General features: G+C 41.1%; 1 pseudogene; it reads right to left on the reverse strand.

The window, feature by feature from the left end:
* Window positions 1-22,350, reverse strand: part of LOC110738633 — a 33,705-nt pseudogene extending 11,355 nt beyond the window's left edge.
* Between the last annotated feature and the right edge of the window lie 985 nt (window positions 22,351-23,335).

The raw sequence follows: 23,335 nt of genomic DNA on the forward strand, positions 1-23,335 counted from the left end.
GCCTTGCCCCCTCTCCCTAGGAGGTCCCAGGAGGAAATTTTTGACCGGGGTTTGTTCAAAGTGTCCGTTCGTACCAATGAGCAGGGTGAGAAAATAGTCGTCCCCCAGAGCTACATTCCCCTTTACAAGTGGCTGGAAGATGGGGTGTTCTTGGCCGCTTGTGGGCTAAGCTCTGAGATGCCGAGAGGTAGTCGGCCGTCTGATTTTAAGAAACCTTTAAATTGCTTTTGGTGCAGACAAAGCTATGGAAAAGGTCTCGGAAACAAGGAAGCCGGCTGCTGCCTCTACAGCAAAATATCGCTCGAACGTCCTTAATCGAGCGAGTGACGAGCAGAAAACAGTCGGGACTCCCAAGGTAGTTGTTTATAACACTTGGCATATTTTTCAGCAAAGGTTAATTTTTGCCCGCCTGTTTTTCTGACGCCTCTCTTTTTGCTAATGCAGAGTGGCTCCACCAGCCCTCTCCCTCCAAGCAATCCCAACCCAAAATCCAAAAGACTAGGGCTGGTGATGTGAGTGCATCCGGAAAGAACCAGAAGCACATTGCTCACAAGCCCAAGAAAGGGGACAACTCTACTCTCGAAGCTGATAGGGAGGTTAGCAAACCGTATGCTACTCAGGCATCTAAGGGTGGCTTTAAGCAACCCAGTACTCCTGTCGGCTCAGCAGGAGAGAGGAGGCGTCATGGGAAGGAGGAGGAGGTTCAGCCGGACGGTATAAACCGCATCTTCATTGAATTTCTACATCAAGATAGTTTCTTAGAACTTCCTTGACTAACTTTAATTTTGCAGCTCCTGTGCAAAGGCTGACCGTCGTCCAGATGGCCAAGGAGATGCTGAGGGTGCTTAATCCAGAGGACAAGGCGTCCATGAGAGGAGTCGGCACCCTTAACTTGGATGCCATCTTGGGGAAACTGTGTGAGGTAAAGAGTTAGCTTAATTTTCTTATTGTTTAAGCACATATCCGACTGGTCTTGACCATTCGGCTCTTTTCTCATCTTTAGGCTATGCTGCGCATCCAGGGGCTAAGGAGGCCAATCCAGGAAAAGTCCAAAGAGGTAGCAGCCGCTAAAGCTCGAGCTGAGCCCGCCTTAGACCGAGCTCAATTTGAAATTGCTCAAAATGAGCTTCTGACCCTTGATATGATGTATTCCCAGGCGGATGCCAACCTGCAGGTAAAGAAGGACCTGGATTTGGCTCGCTCCAAAATCATTGACCTTAAGGCCGAAATTAAAGGTCTTAAGGAAAAGCTTGATCCTCTTTAAGAGACCAAGAAAGAGGCCGAGAGGGCCAAGGAACGGGTTGGCCGCCTGGAGGTGCACCTGGCGAACCAGGAGAAGCAGCTGAAGTCTAAGTTTAAGTCCCGAGCTGAGGAGGAGAAGGAAGCCCTTGTCAAACAAATGATGGAGGACTATGAGGCCATCATGCAGATGGCATGGGAGGCGGTACAGCCGAGTGCTGACTATAGCACCTGGAAATCCAAGTTTGATCAAGCTAACGAGGATTTCAATGCTGAACTTCTTCGCCAATCTCAAGAGGAGGCGAACAAGGCTGACGCTGAGGGCGAAGAGGTCGGCTCCTCATCAGGCTCTTCCGGGGACGAGGAGGATGATGACAATGCGGAGCAGCCAGCGGGTGATGATGCGGCTGCCAATGTTGATAACTCCCCTGCCCCTTAAGCTTTTTATAATTTCTTTCCGCGGCCGAATGACCATTTATCTTATCTTCCGGCCTGCGTGCCGAGTATTTGTGTATCTTTACCGACCGAGGGGTCGGGTAAATTAACAATTTCTCTGGCTTTGCCAGCAAACAATCTTACCCAGTCGTCTGATGGAAATTGGGCTTTTTAATTCAAAAACATTCGGCCGTTTGGCTGAAGTTATTCATATTGTTGTCTACAATTTTTTCATTGCATGTTTTTTAGCTAAGTATGTTTTTTGGCTAAGTATTATAACATGTATACCATGCGAATGTTCTTGCCCCTAGACGGATGTCGAGTGGTTTCGGTTGATTGGATTGATTGACTTAGAAATTATTGATACTTGGAAGAGTATGCATGGTTTCTAAGTCAATCAATCACTATGGTGATTGCCCCAAACCACGCGACAGACGGCCATCCGGAGCTAATGAATAATTGTTTTCATTCGACCATTGGCACAAACAAAATACAAAATTCTTGACTTAGAAAATTTGCTAAAAAGAAAACCTCCGCCTGTTTTGCCCCAAGAGCTGAAAACAGGCGCATCCGGCCATAGGCCTCGTCGAGATAAGATGCTAAGTTTTAACTTAGCTTAATTTTTCTTAAGAAGAATAATCCGCCTATCTTTCCCCAAGAGCAAAGAACAGGCGCATCCGACCCACAAGTCTCTTTTTAATCTGCTAAGTATTTTAGCTCGTTTTCTTCGTAAGTAATAGTCCGCTTGTCCTGCGTTTGAGCAGAAACAGGCGTATCTGGCCAAAGGCCTCATAAGTTAACTTAACTTGTATATTAGCAAAAAATTTCCGCCTGTCTTGCCCCAGAGCAAAAACAGACGCATCCGGCTTAATGCCTCAATAGCCTCTACTTATGAAACAATGACCCTTTTCCGACTGTGTTAAAACAGTTAGAAAATTCTGGCCTTTTATATTTCACTTTCAATTAAATCAAACGACTGTGAATGTTGTCTTAGCATTCGGTAGGGCCTCTTGATGTATTCGTAGAGCAATGTGCCACCCAAATGGGAGATGCTTCTCCTCGACGAATTCATCCGAATGGACGTCGCCGGTTATCTGACTCATGTTGGAGCAGACGATCATACTCATGTTGGAGCTGACTGTGACCATTCGGCCTCTATTTGTTTATTAATATCCGGCCATTGACATCAAAATAATATCCGTCCATTGGCCTCATCATGATTTTATCTGGCCTTATGCCTTTAAAGAATTAAGCAAATATTCGTCAAGTGTTGGCATAAACTTAAAGAATTTCGTAGGAACGACTGCTTTAAAGCAGTCGGCTCCTTCAAAGAGATTTGGGCGTCTGCTATTGGGACAGACGCCTTCTAAATACATTGGTCGTCTGTATTTTGTACAGGCGACGCTAATAAAAAAGACAAGTCGGGAAATGAAGGTATATTCTCATAAACAAAATTCGAGATGACAAAATTTGAGGTATTTACATTCGTACTTAGAAATAGTACTTTTTCAAGTTGTCTACATTCCAAGTTCTAGGCAGCTGCCTGCCGTCTGGTTCTTCCACGCGGTAGGTGTCGTCTCTTACTTCCTCATATATTCGGTAGGGGCCTTCCCAATTTGGGGTTAGCTTTCCCTGCTCATTCGCCCTAACGACTGCATCCATTTTCCGTAGCACAAAGTCCCCCACTTTGAGAGGACGCTTGTGTACTCTTTTGTTGTAAGCCCATGTCATTCTCAGACGGTATGTTGAGTCCCTTAGGTTTTGATTGATAGTTTTGAATGATGACAAACAGCTAAGGGAAACAGGTCTTTGAAAGTGTTCAATACAGTTGGGGGAACCAACTAAAATAGAACACTGTTTTCCTAGATAAGTTATTGATTATATGAGTTATCTATTGAACTAACTTATCTATATACAGGAAACAGTTAGATGATAAATGTGCTATGTACTGGTGGGGAACCAGTATGAACCGTTTCCTTGACTGCTATGCGGAAAAGCAGTCACATACTCTTTATTGTGCATTAACCATGTTACATGTGCAGTAGTTGAGTTGATTCCAAGACTTGGAGTATAGAAGCCTTTCGAAGATATTTCGAAGAAAGATTGTTTGCTCATAATAGAAGTATTCAAGGAAGATTCAAGTCTTGAAGATTACATGAAGAAAAGACGATTTATGCTTTAATATGTTATCTAGGTTTTCATGTAATATGCTCCGTAGTATGCTTGCATGTTTGGGTTATATAAGTGCTTAAAAGTATATTGAAGTGTGATATGAAATCTGGTACAAAGTTGGAACAGGTTTCATAACATGTTTCAATTCAGGGAACCAGGTCGGGGAACCAGGTTCACTGTACGAAATATTCGAGCTGCCGTTTTGGAAAAAGATTTTACAAAAAGATTTTTTCGAAAAGATTATTTTGAAAATATTTTGTGCAGCTGGAAATAAGATGAAATATTCTTGGTTACCTAAAAACTAGGAGTATTTATATTAATTGATTCTATCTTTGTGATTAAATCAAATAAGATAAATACTTTCCTAAAATTACAATATATCTTATTCTCTAAGATTGTGTGATTTAAGGAAACTAGGTTTTAGGAATCTAAGCTTATATAAACTCATCTTATTTCACATATTTCGTGTGCCTCTCCAGAAATTAAAAAGAGCAATTATTTGAGAGCATATACTTAAGCACTAATCCCATTCATCAAGTCATATACAAGAGCATTCTAGTACAAAAACATTTTCTCTTAATTAGCTTCGTAGAAGTGAGATCAAAGGAGAGTTCTTGATTCTTGTATTGAGTCTTTAACAAAGGGGTTAAAGGCTGGGTGAGTGTTTGTGAGTTCAAACACATTGGGCTTACGAGTGTAAGTCGAGAGCACACTCGGAGTAGAGTGTGGGGTAGACTGGTTCCCGGAGTAGGGAAACAGTAGAGTGTTCTTTGTCTTTGTTTTTCGGAGTAGATTAATAAAGGACTTAGGATAGGAGGACGTAGGCCTGAGTTGGCTGAACCTCGTTAAATTTGTTGTGTTCTTTATTGCTTTGTTTTATTCCGCTGCATAAGGGAACCAGCACAACTGGTTCCTTACACATAATCCGAAAAGAAGCAAAAATCGCTAACGATTACTTAACACTCAATTCACCCCCCCCCCCCCCCTCTTGAGTGCCCATTGAACCTTCAATTGGTATCAGAGCCTAAGCTTCTCGAAAGAGTAACATCTAGAGGAGTTAAGAATGAGTACTCAAGAATTAAGTGCAATCGGTTATGACAACAAGTCACCCAAGTTTAATGGAAATAATTATGCTTGGTGGAAGAACAGGATCCAGAATGTTATCATGGGTATTGATTATGAATGCTGGCTCGTAGTTAAAAATGGTCCTAATATCATTCTCAAGAAAGATGTTGAGGGGAACCAGGTTCCCAAGAAAGATAGCGAATTGGTCACTGCTGATTACAAGTTGCTGGAGAAGAATGCTAAGGCAATGTCAATACTACAACAAGCAATAGGTGAGACCGAAACAAATCGTATATCTGGCTGCAGTAGTGCTAAGGAGATATGGGACACCCTTGAACTTGCGTTTGAGGGAACCAGTGAGGTAAAACGGTCTAAAATTGATTTAATCATGTCTAAATATGAATTGTTTGCCATGAATAAAAATGAAAAAATCAATGATTGCTTTCGTAGGTTTATGACTATTGTAAATGATCTTAGATCTCTTGGTAAAAATTTATCTGACGAGGATCTTGTGAGAAAATTATTGCGTAGTTTAACAGCTGCATGGACAGCCAAGGTAACAGCAGTATACGAAGCAAAGGATCTGTCTACCTTGTCTCTGGAACAGCTGATTGGTTCCCTTATGACTCATGAGATGCTGATTGACTCTAAGTCTGAGAAGGAACCAGCAAGAGGCATGGCGCTTAAGGGAACAGTAGAAGATGATGAAGATGAAATTAGCATGATTGCAAAAAGATTTGAGAGATCTCTTCGAGATCAAAGAAAGAATTTCAAAGGTAAGCATTTTAAAAACTATAAAAAATCTAACTCTAATTCTTCTTCTACAGGATGTTTCAAGTGTGGAGAAAAAGGACATCTTATTCGAGATTGTCCTAAGTGGAATGACAAACAGTCTAAATCCGGAGATAAACAAGCATACAAGAATGCCATGATAGCTTCCATGTGGGGAGACTCTGACTCAGGGTCAGATGAAGAAGAAGGATCACCCAACTCAGATGTTTGCCTAACTGCCTTTACAAACATCAAGGAAAACAACACTGGTCCAGGAACCAGAGGGGGAACCAGTACATTCAACAAATGCTTTATGGCAAAGAAGGATGTACTACATGAACGCAAGGTAAGCTTAGAGCAAATTAGAGAAGATATGCATGAATATGATAGAGAAAATATGCTTGCTTGTATTGATTCCTTACTAGATGAATGCTATAAATTAAGTGAAACATACATAATTTGCAAAAGAGAATTAAAAGAAAAAAAGTGGTGAATGTAATATTGCTATTGCTAGCTGTGATCATCTAGAAGGAGTCTGTTATGAACTAAAAAATCAAGTAGCAGAACTAGAGGTTGAATTGGACAAGTGTAAAGTGGAACTAGAAAAGGAAAGATCGTTTGAACCAATTGATGGTGAAGAGGATCTGACCTCCTGGTTCCCTAGAGACTTATCAACCACTAGTGATACTCTTGATTTTTCAGTAGCTATAAGTAAAGCAAATTCATGTACTAGAACTTCCTTGTTGAAGGCCTTTGAAACATTGGCTTACAACCTGGAAAATTCTCACAAGGAAATTGCTTCACTTAAAGCTGCACAGTTCACTGTTTCCCCTACAGGTACCAGTGTAGATGTCAGTAATATGATTGATAAGTATGAAAGTAATATTTGTGATTTGCATGCGGAAATCAATCAACTGAAAAAGGACAAGCAACCAGTGGTTGTTGACATGTCTATTGACCGTATGGTTTCAAAGCTTAATCTACAATTCGAAGCTTTAAAAAGTAACTTTGATTTTCTTAAAGAGAAAAACGAATTGTTGACTAAGACACTTGAAACCAGAGAAAAAGAACTTAATGATAGTCATAGACATGTGGACAAATTATTGAATGCTCAAAAATCCTTAAATTACCTGACTTCATCAAGAGGAAACAGAGGAAAAGTTGGTCTCGGTTATACTAGACAGAGAACCAGGACTAACTGGTCTCCCAGAGAAACCACCTGGATCAAAGAATATCAACGAGGCAAGTATGTCATGACTAAAGAGATGCATGTGTGTTTTCATTGTGGTAAAAATGGACATAAGATACATGAATGTCCAGCTAAGAAAATTAGTGCTAATAAGAACAGCAAGGGTGCAAAGTGTGTTTGGAGAAGAAAGGATCAACAAGTTGTTAATATTGTTGAAAAGGGACCCAAGTATGTTTGGGTTCCTAAATCTAATGTTTGATTTGCTCTTGCAGGCTAGAGTGAAGGGAGACACCTATTGGTATTTGGACAGTGGTTGCTCAAGACACATGTCCGGGGATAAAGATCAATTCCTTTCACTAGTGGCCTTTGATGGAGGAAGTGTCACCTTTGGGGATAACAGCAAGGGAACCATCACTGGTTTAGGTAAGGTTGGTAAGACACTTTCTAACGCAATAGATGATGTTTATTATGTTGAAGGCTTGCAACATAATCTCTTGAGTATTTCTCAATTATGTGACAAAGGTAATAGAGTTGAGTTTCAAGCCAACCTATGTCACATAGTTAACTCACAAACAGGAGAACTTGTATGTGAGGGAACCAGGAAGCATGATGTTTACATCACCTTCTTAGATAAAATCCCTCAAGACAAGTCCATCTGTTTGAGAGCTGTTTCTGACAATAATCAATGGATTTGGCATAAGAGGTTTGGACATGCTAGCCTAACACTTCTAAACAAACTTAAAATACGTGACTTAGTTGTAGGCCTTCCTAACATTAAGTATGAAGCTGATAAAGTTTGTTCTGAATGTGTAAGGGGGAAACAGGTCAAAATTTCTTTTAAGCCTAAAACTATTATGAGTACCAGCAGACCCTTCGAACTTGTACATATTGACTTGTGTGGTCCCATGAGAGTACAAAGTCGAAGAGGTCATAGATATGTCTGTGTTATGGTTGATGATTATTCTAGGTACACTTGGGTAATGATGTTACACACAAAGGATGAAACGTTTGAAGAATGGGTAACATTGGTGAAACAAGTGGAGAACCAGCTCACCCACAAGCTGGTCTCGGTAAGATCAGACCATGGTACTGAATTTGATAATGCTAACTTTATTGATTATTGTAGGGAACATGGAGTTAATCACAACTTCTCAGCCCCTAGAACACCTCAACAAAATGGTGTTATAGAAAGGAAGAATAGAACTCTTGAGGAGATGGCGAGGACGATGCTCATTGAGAGTGGTCTCCCAAAGAGTTTTTGGGGAGAAGCTGTTGACACTGCTTGCTATATATTGAATAGAGGTCTCATTAGACCAAAGTTAAATAAGACTCCCTATGAACTTCTTAAAGGTCGAAAGCCCAACATCACATACTTTCGTGTCTTTGGATGTAAATGTTATGTGCATAATAATGGGAAGAATCAACTTGATAAGTTTGATCCTAGAAGTGATGAGGGAATCTTTCTTGGATACTCTTCTCACAGCAAAGCATATAGAGTCTTCAATAAAAGGACTCTTTGTGTTGAGGAGAGTGTCCATGTCATTTTTGATGAATTTAACATGTCTTCTGAGATTGCGCAGGTACAACCTGATGAAGTGATTGGATTGATGGATTTCACGGGGAACCAGTATACTGGTCCCACGGATGAAGTGCAAGCAGATCTAGGCCTACCAAATACTCCACCAGATGATAATGATGAAGTGCCTAGAGAAGAAAATGAAGATAATGAGGACTCTGAAGGGGAACCAAGTCCTGATGGTTCCTCAAATAATAGACAGGTAATGAGTTCAGGGGGAACAGAAGAAGGTACCACCCCTGAACCTGAGGTAAGTTATGATAGAGGAAACAGCATGAATGTGAATCCTCCTGGCTCCTCAGAAGAAGGAGAGATCCATGAACATGCTGGTTCCCAACTTAATGAGAAAGCACAAAACAGTCTTAATTTTAAAAGTTATAGATATCAATCTTCTCATCCCACTGATCAAATAATTAGTGATATAAATAAGGGGATTCAAACGAGAACAAATGTTTTTCAAAACTTTTGTGCTTTCTATTCTTTCCTGTCTAATGTAGAGCCTACTGACTATGAAATGGCATTGACTGATCCTGATTGGGTACTAGCTATGCAAGATGAGTTAAATCAGTTTCAGAGGAACCAGGTTTGGCACCTGGTTCCCCGTCCCAAGGAAAGATCAGTCATTGGCACTAGATGGGTCTTTAGAAACAAGTTAGATGACCTTGGTACTATAGTCAGAAACAAAGCAAGGCTAGTGGTGCAAGGGTACAATCAACAAGAAGGAATTGACTATGATGAGACGTTTGCACCAGTAGCTAGGCTAGAGGCTATTAGGATTTTAATTGCTTATGCTGCTCACATGAATTTTAAGCTGTTTCAGATGGATGTAAAGACTGCCTTCCTCAATGGATATTTAAAGGAAGAAGTATATGTGGAGCAGCCACCTGGTTTTGAAGATGCACTGTTCCCCCAACATGTGTACAAGTTGGACAAAGCATTATATGGGTTGAAACAAGCTCCGAGGGCTTGGTATGAAAGATTGTCCAATTTCTTGATGGCAAATGATTACAAGAGGGGAACAGTAGACAAGACCTTGTTCATAAGAACCAGGGGGAAACACTTGATTGTAGTACAAATTTATGTTGATGATATTTTATTTGGTGCTACTAATCAGGTTTTATGTGATGAATTTGCTAATCTTATGCAGAGTGAATTTGAAATGAGCATGATGGGAGAACTAGGATTCTTCCTAGGGCTGCAGATTAAGCAAATGGATGATGGAATAATGATCCATCAACAAAAGTACTTAAAAGAGTTGCTGAAAAAATTCGGCATGGAGAACAGCAAAGCTTATGATACACCTGTTCCCCCATCTACAAAATTAGATGCTGATCTTAAGGGAAAAGATGTTGAAGCTTCTCTTTATAGAGGAATGATAGGTTCTCTACTTTACCTAACAGCTAGTAGACCTGACATTGTGTTTTCTGTTGGTTTGTGTGCTAGGTTTCAAAGCAATCCAAAGGAATCTCACTTGAAGGCTGCTAGAAGGATACTTAGGTATCTTGTAGGAACAACAAATCTGGGATTGTGGTACCCCAAAGGCAGTACCATTGATCTTATTGGATACACAGATGCAGATTATGCTGGTTTCTTAGTTGATAGAAAGAGCACATCAGGTATGGCACACTTTCTTGGCTCTTGTCTAATTTCATGGGGTTCTAAAAAGCAAAATTCAGTGGCCCTATCCACAGCAGAGTCTGAATATATAGCTGCAGCTTCATGCTGTTCCCAGCTACTGTGGATAAGGAACCAGCTGAAAGATTTTGGTGTTATTTATAAAAGTGTTCCTATTTTTTGTGATAACACTAGTGCAATCAATATTTCAAAGAATCCTGTGCAACACTCCAAGACAAAACACATTGAAATAAGACACCATTTTTTAAGAGACAATGTGGAAAAAGGATTGGTGGAGATGTTGTTTTGTAAAAGTGAAGATCAAATTGCTGATATCTTCACAAAGCCTTTGTGTAGAGAGTCTTTTTGTAGGTTAAGAGTCCTTTTAGGTCTAGTTAGATTTTAGGTATTGGCTTCAATTACTTCCTTCAATGATTGGTTAGAATGGTATTCTCTTGTATAGTGTGTGTACATACCTATGTTGATATCTTTCAAGTGTTGTGTAGATGGTTCAAAATCTCAAAAGGATTGAGAATCATTGTTGTAAGAAACAGGTGAAATCAGGCTGAATTGCCAGAAACAGCGTGACATGGTTCTATACAGGTACCAGCAAAGGGAAACAGCAGACCAGCTCTGATATGTCATCCGATAATATCTTTTATTTTCGGAAGATTACTATAAGATATTTCCTTTTGGAAGGAATTTATCTTATTTCAGTTATTTAATCCCATATAAAAGGCAAACATATCATATGCCTTATTTATAGTTGGTTGAGATAATTATGGTAAAAGATAATTACCAAATTTTTTATTTCAATTTAAAAATATCCTTTACAGTTGCTTTTTATTGGCTCAACTAACTCTTTTCTTTCCTTCTTCTCTCTTTGTGCTTCATTGTTAAAAATATACACTAACCCTTTGTGCAGATCATCAATCATCATCACTCGAAATTCTCTTTCTCTCTCTCGTATGCTTTAAATTCATCATTGTTCATTCGGTTACTGTTCACTCAAGGAACCAGCTCAGTCTCAGGGGGAACATCAGAAGGAAGCTCAAATGTTCTTAAGCCCGAAGTTGGAGGAAATTCGGAAAAGTCAGAGTGAAGAGGATGAAATAGAGATTGTTGGTTACAATGAGGAGACACTCATTGTTAAGACCATGGTACGAAGTAGAGTAACTTAATCTTCATTAAAGAAGTTCACCGAGAAGGTGTAGGAGGAACAGTCCATTAATTCTCTTCCGGAAACCAAGAGAAAAAGGGTACCAGCAAGAACCTTTCACACCACAAAAGGGTGGAGGTCTTTGCTTGATTGATGTGATGCTAGTCTTGTACTCGTTATGCAACAAGGAGAACTTTATGAATAAGTGCGGATCTCTCATGATTTATAAAAAAAAAAAAATAGAGGAACCAGCAGGTCAGGAAGTGGTTTTGAAACAGATTGGGGAATCACAAGAATATGCTTAGTAATATAATGATTTTGGTTTAAAGCAGAGCATGGTGACAAGGATGAAGAGGAATCAGATGATAATACAGAAGATGTTGCAAAGTTCGAGGAGGAGGAAGGGAACGAGAATGATGATGAGGAGTGATGCTGTTTCTGTTCTTGTTTCCTCACCCTCATTTTTATTCTAAAATAACTGATTTTGTTGGTCTGTCTACTTCTCTCTCATTCCATGCACTTTCTTTTTGGATGGATTTGGGCTCCTTTGGTTGATCTTTGTTGGCTTGTATGAACTACTAACTCTGCTATGGTATGAACTGTTTGACTAATCTCTTTTTGCAGCATAATGCTTGAATGGTGGTTGATGCCATTGTATGGATAAGCACATTAACTTGTGCACATTGCTTTTACTTGTGGATACTTTTTAATGATGCCAAAAGGGGGAAGTAGTTTGAAGTTGAAGCCTAAGGTTTAGCTAGTTTAGATTGAGTCAGTTTGAGGTTTAGCTAGTTTAGATTGAGTCAGTTTGAGTCTTTTTATTTCGTATTTTCTATTTTCTGTTTAGGGGACCAGTTAGCCTAACTGACTTGTTCCAAAGAGTTTTGAGTCCTTGAAGTTTTTGACGGTTTTCTTTTTGAGCATGTCCACAAGCTCAAGAACTTCAAGAGTTTGTCATCATCAAAAAGGGGGAATTTGTTGAGTCCCTTAGGTTTTGATTGATAGTTTTGAATGATGACAAACAGCTAAGGGAAACAGGTCTTTGAAAGTGTTCAATACAGTTGGGGGAACCAACTAAAATAGAACACTGTTTTCCTAGATAAGTTATTGATTATATGAGTTATCTATTGAACTAACTTATCTATATACAGGAAACAGTTAGATGATAAATGTGCTATGTACTGGTGGGGAACCAGTATGAACCGTTTCCTTGACTGCTATGCGGAAAAGCAGTCACATACTCTTTATTGTGCATTAACCATGTTACATGTGCAGTAGTTGAGTTGATTCCAAGACTTGGAGTATAGAAGCCTTTCGAAGATATTTCGAAGAAAGATTGTTTGCTCATAATAGAAGTATTCAAGGAAGATTCAAGTCTTGAAGATTACATGAAGAAAAGACGATTTATGCTTTAATATGTTATCTAGGTTTTCATGTAATATGCTCCGTAGTATGCTTGCATGTTTGGGTTATATAAGTGCTTAAAAGTATATTGAAGTGTGATATGAAATCTGGTACAAAGTTGGAACAGGTTTCATAACATGTTTCAATTCAGGGAACCAGGTCGGGGAACCAGGTTCACTGTACGAAATATTCGAGCTGCCGTTTTGGAAAAAGATTTTACAAAAAGATTTTTTCGAAAAGATTATTTTGAAAATATTTTGTGCAGCTGGAAATAAGATGAAATATTCTTGGTTACCTAAAAACTAGGAGTATTTATCTTAATTGATTCTATCTTTGTGATTAAATCAAATAAGATAAATACTTTCCTAAAATTACAATATATCTTATTCTCTAAGATTGTGTGATTTAAGGAAACTAGGTTTTAGGAATCTAAGCTTATATAAACTCATCTTATTTCACATATTTCGTGTGCCTCTCCAGAAATTAAAAAGAGCAATTATTTGAGAGCATATACTTAAGCACTAATCCCATTCATCAAGTCATATACAAGAGCATTCTAGTACAAAAACATTTTCTCTTAATTAGCTTCGTAGAAGTGAGATCAAAGGAGAGTTCTTGATTCTTGTATTGAGTCTTTAACAAAGGGGTTAAAGGCTGGGTGAGTGTTTGTGAGTTCAAACACATTGGGCTTACGAGTGTAAGTCGAGAGCACACTCGGAGTAGAGTGTGGGGTAGACTGGTTCCCGGAGTAGGGAAACAGTAGAGTGTTCTTTGTCTTTGTTTTTCGGAGTAGATTAATAAAGGACTTAGGATAGGAGGACGTAGGCCTGAGTTGGCTGAACCTCGTTAAATTTGTTGTGTTCTTTATTGCTTTGTTTTATTCCGCTGCATAAGGGAACCAGCACAACTGGTTCCTTACACATAATCCGAAAAGAAGCAAAAATCGCTAACGATTACTTAACACTCAATTCACCCCCCCCCCTCTTGAGTGCCCATTGAACCTTCACGGTAAATCTCATGGCGCAAGGCAGCATTGCCCCTGTGTTCTGGAAGTGAGTCCAATGCCAGCCGCATGGCCTCCCAGTTTACTTCTTCGTCATATAACATGACTCGAAGAGTCGGCTCATAGTGTTCAATGGGCAGGACAGCTTCTGCACCATACACCATGAGGAATGGGGTTTCTCCAGTCGCCCCTTAAGTTGTCGTTCTGATGGACCATAGGACATGTGGTAATTCATCCGCCCAAAGGCCACCAGACCGTTCAATTTTCTTTTTAATCCCGTCTGAGATTAGCTTGTTGAAGGCTTCGACCTGGCCGTTTTCTTGAGGCCGGCCGACTGATGCAAAGAAGCTTGAGACCCCTTGGTCTCCTAGCCAAGTCTTGAGTTGAGGCGTCTTAAATTGAGGACCATTGTCAAAAACCATATACATGGGCACCCCGAAACGAGTGATAATATTCCTCCAGAAGAAGGAAATGACATCTTTTGTCTTGATGTTTTTTACCGCCTCCGCCTCTACCCACTTGGTAAGGTAATCCACAGCTACCAATATGTAGCGCTCGCCGCCTGGTGCTGCTGTGTAAGGCCGAAGTATGTCCATGCCCCATTTGGCAAAGGGTATTGGGCTGTGGATGGCCGTCAGGTCTGTGGCCGGACGATGGATGAGCTTGCCAAACTTTTGGCACTTGTCACATTTTTTGACCATTTTCATGGCATCCGAATCCGGAGTAGGCCAGAAATAGAGCCGCCTGGCCTTGGCAGCTAGGGACCTGCCGCTTATATGTGAGGCGCAAAAACCCGCATGCAAATCTTCGAGGACCTCTTTACCCTTCTCTGGGGTAACACACTTCAACAAGGGTTTCAAGAAACCAGTTTTGAAGAGTTCTCCTTGTCTCAGCTCGAAGTTTGCCGCTTTCTTCTTCAAAACAGCCGCCTCTTGGGGTGAATTAGGGAGCGTGTCGTCTGCAAGATAGACCCGGATGTTGCCCATCCAGGTTGAGCTTCAGTCAAGAATTCCAATGGGGTCTTCATTAGATATACTTCTATTTTCCATGACCTCCCAGAAAACTGACCGAGGCGTTTCACAGGAAGCGAATGATGCCAGCTTTGACAGAGCATCCGTCTAATTGTTTGAAGATCTGGGCACTTGAGTTAGATGAAACTCCTAAAGTGTCCCGACTTCATTTTTGACCGCCTGCAAATATTTTATCATGGCCGGATGAGTGGCCTCGTACGTTCCATTGACCTGGAGTACGACCAGTTGAGAATCGGAGCAGGCGTCAATTTTCTTTGCCCCTGCCGCCTTGCAATACCGAATGCCGGCTAGCAGGGCCTCATATTCGGCCTCATTGTTAGAGACCTGGAACTTGAACCGCAATTCATATTCGTACTTATCTCCCTCGGGAGATTGACAGATAATCCCTGCACCGCAGCCGTTCGTAGTGGAGCTCCCATCCACATACACTTTCCAAACCTGGTCAGTATTATCCAGTGCAACCGGCCTTGTCATTTCAACAATAAATTCGGCGAATGCTTGCCCCTTTATTGCCTTCCTTGATTCGTAAGTGATTTCTAATCCTTGCATTTCAATCGCCCATTTGAGCATTTGTCCAGAAGACTCCAAGGTTGTAAGTGGCCGCTTGATCGGTTGGTCAATATAGACCTCTACCGCATGCGTCAAGAAGTAGGGTTTTAGCTTCTTGACGGCCATGTAAAGGGCGATGCCAAATTTTTCAACCATGGGGTACCGAAGCTCTGCGTTCCTGAGAACATGGCTAATGAAATACACCGGGAGCTGGATGTCGTCTCTTTCAGCTAAGAGAACGGCACTGAGGGCATGATCCGAGACGGCTAGATACATGAAGAGCTTCTCTTTGGGAAAAGGGCTAACAAGCCTCGACAAAGAGTGCAGATGAGTTTTCAGCTTTTGAAAGGTCGCCTCTGCATCGTCCCCCCATTCAAAGTTAGTCTACTTTTTGATTGCCTGGAAGAAGTAGAGACACTTGTCGCCTGACCGACTGAGGAATCTCCCCAAGGCTGTCAGGCAACCTGTTAACTTTTGCACTTCCTTCACAGTACCGGGCGACTGCATGTCGGTTACCGCTTGTATTTTCTCAAGGTTGGCCTCTATTCCCATTTGGTCAATCAAAAATCCGAGAAACTTCCCAGACTCAACACCAAAGACACACTTTTTTGGGTTTAGCATGACCTTGTGCCGCCTGAGTGTGGCGAATGTTTCTCGGAGATCAGCAAGATGATCCGCCTGTTGTTTGGATTTGACTATCATGTCGTCTATGTACGCCTCTACATTCCTTTCGATTTGATTAATGAAGACCGTATTAATCATTTGTTGGAAAGTAGCAGGCGCATTCTTCAAACCAAACAACATCACCGTATAACAGAACAACCCCTTATCAGTGAACAATGCCGTCTTTTCTTGATCTTTTTTCCACAGGGGGATCTGATGGAAACTTGTTTAGGTGTCCATAAAACTCATCAGGGCATGTCCGGCTGTTGAATCGACCATACTGTCGATCTTAGGCAGTGGATAGCTATCCTTTGGACATGCCTTGTTGAGGTCCGTGTAATCAACACACATGCGCCAAGTTCCATTCGGCTTTTTTACTAACACAACGTTAGCTACCCACTCAGGGAAATTGCACGGCCGAATGAACTTGGCGTCCAGCAGCTTTTTAACTTCGGGGCTGCCGCCTGACTTCTTTCCTCGCCATGGTTTCTTTTCTTTTGCCGGATGGGTTTCTTTGTAGGATCCACGGCGAGTTTGTGGAAAGCGACATCTGGCCTGATGCCTGGCATCTCTTCCACTTCAAAGGCAAAGATGTCTTTGAATTCTCTCAACAGCTGGTGCAGGCTCTCACCCAGCTTAGCAAATGCAACCGTCCCCACCTTAACCGTCCGCTCTGGCCCACTGTTGTCCAGAGGGATATCAATGTGTTCGCCAATAGGCTGGGGACGGAGGTCATCCGACCGTTCCCCGGTCGGTGATTATTATTGTTTTTCTTTTTTGACCACCACCAGCTGATCAGTCTTTCTTTTCTTTCCGGCTGGTGGGGCCGACTGCTCTTCCTCGACATCGTCGAGGTCGATCGTCTGCTTGCCCCGGCCAGATGCTGCGGCCGCGGGCTTGACGTCCGAGAAATAACACTCTCGAGCCGTCTTCTGGTCCCCATTGAGGGAACCGACTGTTCCATCATCCTTCTCATACTTGAGCAGCATGAGAGCAGGGATGATGACGACCTTACACTCATTTAGAGTAGGTCGGCCAAAAATGAGGTTGTAAGCTGTGAGCTCTTCAACCACTAGAAAACGGATGGTCATGTGCCGACCGTCTCCCCTGTTCCCAAGGCGGACAGGTAAGTCAATTCGTCCGACTAGGTGCACAAGTCCTCCCCCGAACCCAACAAGGGTGTGGGAGACCTCCATCATGCTATCCGGTTTGTATTTGAGATTAGATAAGCATTTGAGGCTGATGAGGTCCGAGGAGCTTCTTGTGTCAATCAAAATTCGACCAACTAGCTAGTTGGCCACCTTGCATTAAATGACCACGGGGTCATCATGCAGCCGACGGACTTTGCCTCTGTCCTGCTCCGTGATGACAACTTTAGGGAAGGCGGATGTGCCAGCCGCCTCTCCTTCTTCAACAGAATTGACCATCTTTCTCAGATGGTCCTTGGTGCCCCGAATGGTCGGGCCACCCCCGGCAAATCCGCCTGCTATTGTGTATACCGGATCTTCATCAGTTTCGGCACTTACAGCAGGCTGGGGAGTTTTCTTCTTGGACTGCCCCGGATTTTCCTTGGAAGTCACTTTGGACTTCACATAGGACTTCAGCTGTCCTTTGTCGGCCAGACGGTCAAGCTCCCGCTTGAGACTGAAGCAGTCGTTCGTGTCATGGCCGACATCCTCATGGAAATGGCAATGCTTGTTTTTGTTCCAATTTTTCAGCGGAACCTTTCATAGGAGTCGGCTTCTCAAGAGTCAGTCGATCCTTAATTTCCAAGATGATGGAGCAGCAGTCCTTGTGGAACTCGTACCTTGGAACATACGGTTTCCACTCTTTTTTCTTCTTCTGGGCCGGTTAATCAGAGTTATCAATGGCCCAGATTTGTTTTTTCTTTTTACTCTCTTCTGTCTTAGGAGCCGGCTGAGCAGGCCGACTCTCCTTCTGTCGGTCGGACTTCTTAGGGTCCGACTGCTTATTGGAGGAGCAGAGTTCGGTCGCCTATATATAGGCTTTTGCCTCTCGTAAGGCTCCTTGCAGAGTGAAAATTTGTTTGCAGACGAGTTCATACTTAAAAGTAGACCCGTCCTTCAGACCCTTAAAGAAGTCTGTGAAGGCGACCTCATCAGACAACCCATGAATTTGGATTCATACCAGATTGAACCGCCTGACGTAAGAACGCAGGCCTTCTCTCTCTCCCTGTTGTACATTGCCCAAATCAAGGCTTGTCTTTTTGGCAGGGATGTTCATAGAGAAGTTGGAAGCAAACAAGAACGCAAGCGTCTTGAAGCTATTAATACAACCAGCCGGCAGATTGTCGAACCACTGTTGGGCTATGCCCTTCAGGGTGGCTGAAAAACAACGACACCATGCGGCATCATCCAACCCTTGTAAATACATGAGGTGGGTGTATGCTAGCAGGTGGTCTTCTGGGTAAGAGGTCCCATCATAGGTTCCAACCAGAACATGTTTAACCTTGGCCGGCTGTTCGGCTTCGGTTATTTCCCTGGAGAAGGCAGAGGGTTGATCTCCAAGGTGTTGCAGCCTGAGTTGCTAGTCCATCGGCTGATAGCCGTATGCCGCCTGGCCTCCAAAGAGGGCAGGCTGCATGCAAGGTAAAGACGGCGACTAGTACAATGGCGGAGCCATGTACTGAGCCGGCTGGATCACATGAGGGCCAGACTGAACCCGTGGGCTGCTTGCTGGGGTCTCATGTACAGACTGGGAATACCTCACAGAGGTATTCCGAAAGCTATCATGGTAAGTCGACGTTGAAGCCGACTCTAATAGCTGGGTTTTCTTCTGCTCAATGTAATGTCGAGCATCAGAGAATGTTTTCTTGCTACCATCCGGCTGTACGTGCCGGATGGATTTTCTTGTGCCCATTTCTGGGAAACGGAGCCTGGTGAGGTCAAATTGGGGCCGAGCCTACTCCGTAATGGCAGGATGAGGAGTCGGCTGGCGGTCCCTGACCGACTTCTGTTTTCCAGCTTGGGCTGGCTTCTTGGCCAACTACTCCTTTCTAGGAGTAGGCGACTTCTTGGAGGCGAGTTGTTTGATTTCACCCCTGAGACTGCTTAGGAGTTTCATGAGTTCATGTCGAGTGACGGGAGTTGATCATGCCGCCTGGGAAGGATCACCCGTCCGCATCGAGGGCTTCTTTGGTTGACCAGCAGTTTTACTTGGCCCCGCCTGATCAGTGTGACGCTCCCGCTTTTCCATACTGCGGATGCGTCTTGAGATGAGGGACCCGTTAGGATCCACATAGGTTTCGACGTCAGCGTCGTCCCCTGAGTCATGGTCCGTCTGGACCACTATGTCTTCTGGAGGCCGATTGGTCTCAGGATTCGGTACAGGGACTTGTGAAGCCATCTCAGAGGTACTCTCCCCACAGACGGCGCCAAATATTTTGAGGGTTTTTGTCCCTTGGGAGAGTTACAACACTAAGACTGGATTCAACAAAGGGCGCCTGTACCTGCAAAGCAAAAGGACCGCCAGTTGGTCGGTGGTCCGCCTCCGAAGATTAAGTTAGTAAGTATTCGGAGTAAAACGTGCGGACATAAAGTTATCTGCTCGGATTCCAAGCTCAGGTAAGGTGATGTCTGTTTCCGGAAAACGACAGCTCTGTAATAAATGTGAAAGTGACGTGTTGTCTCGTATTCAGTGTATTCTATGAGTAATAAATGAAGGAACTGTCCCTATTTATAGGGTCTTTTTGAAAAGGTGTGCCCTCCCTAGGATCTGGTGACCTAGGGATTAGGTCACGCCGCAAAACGACGCCTCAAGGTTTGGGCCCTTGAAGGCCGCCACTCCAGAAGCAATGCCCGAGTGACACGTGTCACTGAGCCCAAAAGGCTTTTGGGCATCTCTTAGGGTGACACGTGTCGCCCTCTTAATGGTCCATGCTGGATCATCAATCATCTCAGAACGGGGGAATGTCTGCCTACCACGTGTCACCATCTCAAAGGTCCAGATGGCACCCCTTCTAATGACACGTGGCGACTTCCGATTGGGCCACCTGGCCGGGTATAAAAATACCCAAATCAGTATCGAAAAATAGTTGTGTGATGATAAGATCGGCACCAGCATCAACCTAAGCCATTTTGTGCATGCATGAAAGAAAAAAAAAAGAGTAAGTCATCATAAACTTAATGAATTGCAGTTGTCTGACTTGTCTCAACTATTATGACATCGTTAATTAAAGGGGTGAAAGTTTTTAGATTAAATTCAAAATACAATCAAATCTAAACTAAATTACTAAGGGTTCGTTTGGCATTGTTGCGGTTTTCAGTTTTTTTGATTTTTTGTATTTTAAAAGTGTATGATATATGTCATATAATGAAGAAAAAATTAGTCAAACTTATTAAAATCATGCTAATTTTGAAAACTGTCAACAGAAAAGTGAAAACACCTTTTTCTTGTTTCTTGTTTTTGGTTTTTTGTTTTCAAAAAAACTGAAAACTGAAAACAAAAAACAATGTCAAACAAGCCCTAAATAAATTGGTTTGAATTTATTTTATATTGGATTGGATCACACATTTTTTTGCAAAATTGAATTTCTATGAGTATGTTTGGAAAATGAACAAAATGAAATTCTATGGACAATTAATATTGCTAGAGAGTTGTGAAGTGCCAATGTTACATTTTAAGATGGTTATATTATGTAGATTTCTAAAAACTTGTGGATTTAAGTCTTGTATTTGGGCCTTTAAGGGTCAATGTTTCATAACATAAGGTCCATGGGCCAGTAAAAAAGGTTGACATTATTAACTTAGATTTCAAATTAGATCCAAAGTCCAAACAATCAAATTCTAAATAAGTTTGACTTTTGGAATTTTTAAAATAAATCAGATCAACCAATCTGATCTTACTTCTAATTAGATTAGAATATAATTAAATTCAAACCGAAAATCGAACGTTCACCTTTTTTTTTTTTTTTGAATAGCAAAAATATTTCATTAATTAAAAGTCATACGACATCTACAATAGAGATTCGACGTTAACAAATACATAAGATATTGAATCAAATAGAATTTTCCTTCATAAAAACTACGATCGTCGAGTAGATCTTGCATTGCGGAGCATCTCCCGCTTATATCGCTGAGGATCCTTTGTAGCCGTGAGGATGTTTTCCTTCTGATTCATCTGTTCGTATTCGAAAACTTGATAACTTTTTCACCAACGAAATAATTTCACGACAATCCATTAGATCTGCTACCATGGATTCAAACTTAAGAAATTTCTCCCTCGAAAAAAGGAGATAAACCTTGTCTTTCGAAGGAGGTCGAAAAACCCTTATCTTTCGCAGGAGATCGGAAACCCTTTTTTTCGAGAGAGAAAAGTTCCTCCCAGAAGGAGGAATCATTATTATAAACCTAAAAAAACAATAAAAAAAAATCAAGGATTTCACCTTATTTGTTTGTATGAAAATATGATAATCCGTACACCATACTAAAAAAAAAAAAAAAAAAAAAAAAAAGATTGATATAGAGTATTAAATACTTGTAGCACATTGAACAATGGTAATGGTAGTAGATAGTTTACCTTTCTCTTCAAGTAAGCCAAATCACTAGCATAAGCTTCTGGACTTGCTACACCATCAGGTCCAAAAACACTAGGATGTGCCTCTATATTATTCCAAAACATAATACAATGTCAAATAAATTGTGAAATACGAAGTAATTATTAAACACAAACTGCATAAATTTATACAAAAATGTGCAAAATTATACTACTTGACTTGCATTATGTTCTCACCAGGATAACCTGATACAGCAATTCCAAAGTAATCACCATATTTGCACCTCATATGACTAACCTGAGATCATCTAACCATTAATCAAACCGAATCCAACATTGAAAAAACAAAATCAAAAACAAAACATCGATAAGAGATTTAAAAAAAATTACAAGGTCAAGGGCACAAGCAAACCCGCCTTGAACAGGAACAAACGTATCCTGACCAGGAGCCGGATCACCACGAAGAGCAAGCACAATTCGCAAACCATTAGCCTTAATAGTATCAAGAGCCTCATCAATCTTTTCGATGGTCATGTTAGCACAAGTAATGTGCATCATCGTGTCAACACGTACACTATTTTGCATACGATTAGCAATGTCTATTGTTACATTACTCGTCGCAGTATTCCATGTAATGTCACAAAAAAAAAGGGGTTATGAACCACCATTCTCTCCATTGTTTCGAAGAGATTTTTGATGCCATTATCGGTTTTTGGAGCAAAGTATTCGAAGGAGAACAGGGGTTTGTTCTCTGCTTCGGCGGATTTGATCTTGTCTATCACCTTCATTTTTTGTTTCCTTAGTCAACGAAGAGGGGGTAAAGGCATATGCTACATAAGGTACAAGATTTATAAGTTAGATAGAGTTGATTATAACGTAATATGTTAATCTATACTTCGTAATAAATAATAATAATACAAAGTCAAGTATTTATGATTGAATAATTGAAAAGAATCTTAGCACAAACTCAAGGTAGTTTACGGACAAACAGCTAGTATGAGTAGAAGTAGATTGAGTCATAAAACGAGCTAAAACAACTCGAATTCCAGCTTTCGTGCTCTTCCGAACTTACTTTATGTGTTTATTAAGTAATTTAATCAACTAGTTCCATTACCATGACTTTGATTACGGAAACAAGCAATAATAGTAAGCTAAATATTGCAAGCAACAAGCTAAAACAAAACACTTGAATTTTATAATTGATGGCTTTACTTTTGCCCGGCCCAATACAAAAATGTTGAAACTTAGGGCCTTTTCTCATACGATTATTTTCAGTTCACTTTAGTTCAGTCAGTTCAGCTCTAATAAGTTCAGTTCAGCTCAGCTCCCAATTTCCTTCTTTTATAAAACAATCATTTTAGTTCAGTTCAGCTCTAATAAATTCAATTCAGCTCATTTTAGTCAATGAAAACAGGTCCTTAGTTGTCAACCAAGCTACCATATTGGATGCTCAGCCTCTATGTTACTTTGCCACCTTGTTGTTATGTTGTACATCAGGTGTCGTATGTCGAATTTTTTACAATTTGACGTGACACGAAATTCAAATGTATAGTGGTCTTATATGAAATTTTATAAATTGTAGTGGTATCAAAGGTTCTAGTATCATGTCGGACACAAACATATAGGTCCGAGTTAGAGCAGCATAAGTAAGACTCTTTAAGAGGGGGTGTTTTATTCACAGAAAGTAAAGAAAATTGAATAAGAAAGGAATGGAGAGGGGAAAATAATAAGTAAGAAAGGGATGGAGAAGGAAAGAAAAATACTGAGTAATTTTTCAATATTTCATTTGTTTCATATAAGTTGACTTGTTTTGAGATAAGTTAGGCCCTGTTTGATTCACCTTAATTTTGCTGAACTTAAATTATTTTTACTGAACTGAACTTATTTTTACTAAACTAAACTTAATTTTACTGAACTTAAATTATTTTTACTGAACTGAAATTATTTTTAC

The sequence above is a fragment of the Chenopodium quinoa genome, unplaced genomic scaffold (genome assembly GCF_001683475.1).
Source record: "Chenopodium quinoa cultivar QQ74 unplaced genomic scaffold, ASM168347v1, whole genome shotgun sequence".
Classification (NCBI taxonomy): domain Eukaryota; kingdom Viridiplantae; phylum Streptophyta; class Magnoliopsida; order Caryophyllales; family Amaranthaceae; genus Chenopodium; species Chenopodium quinoa.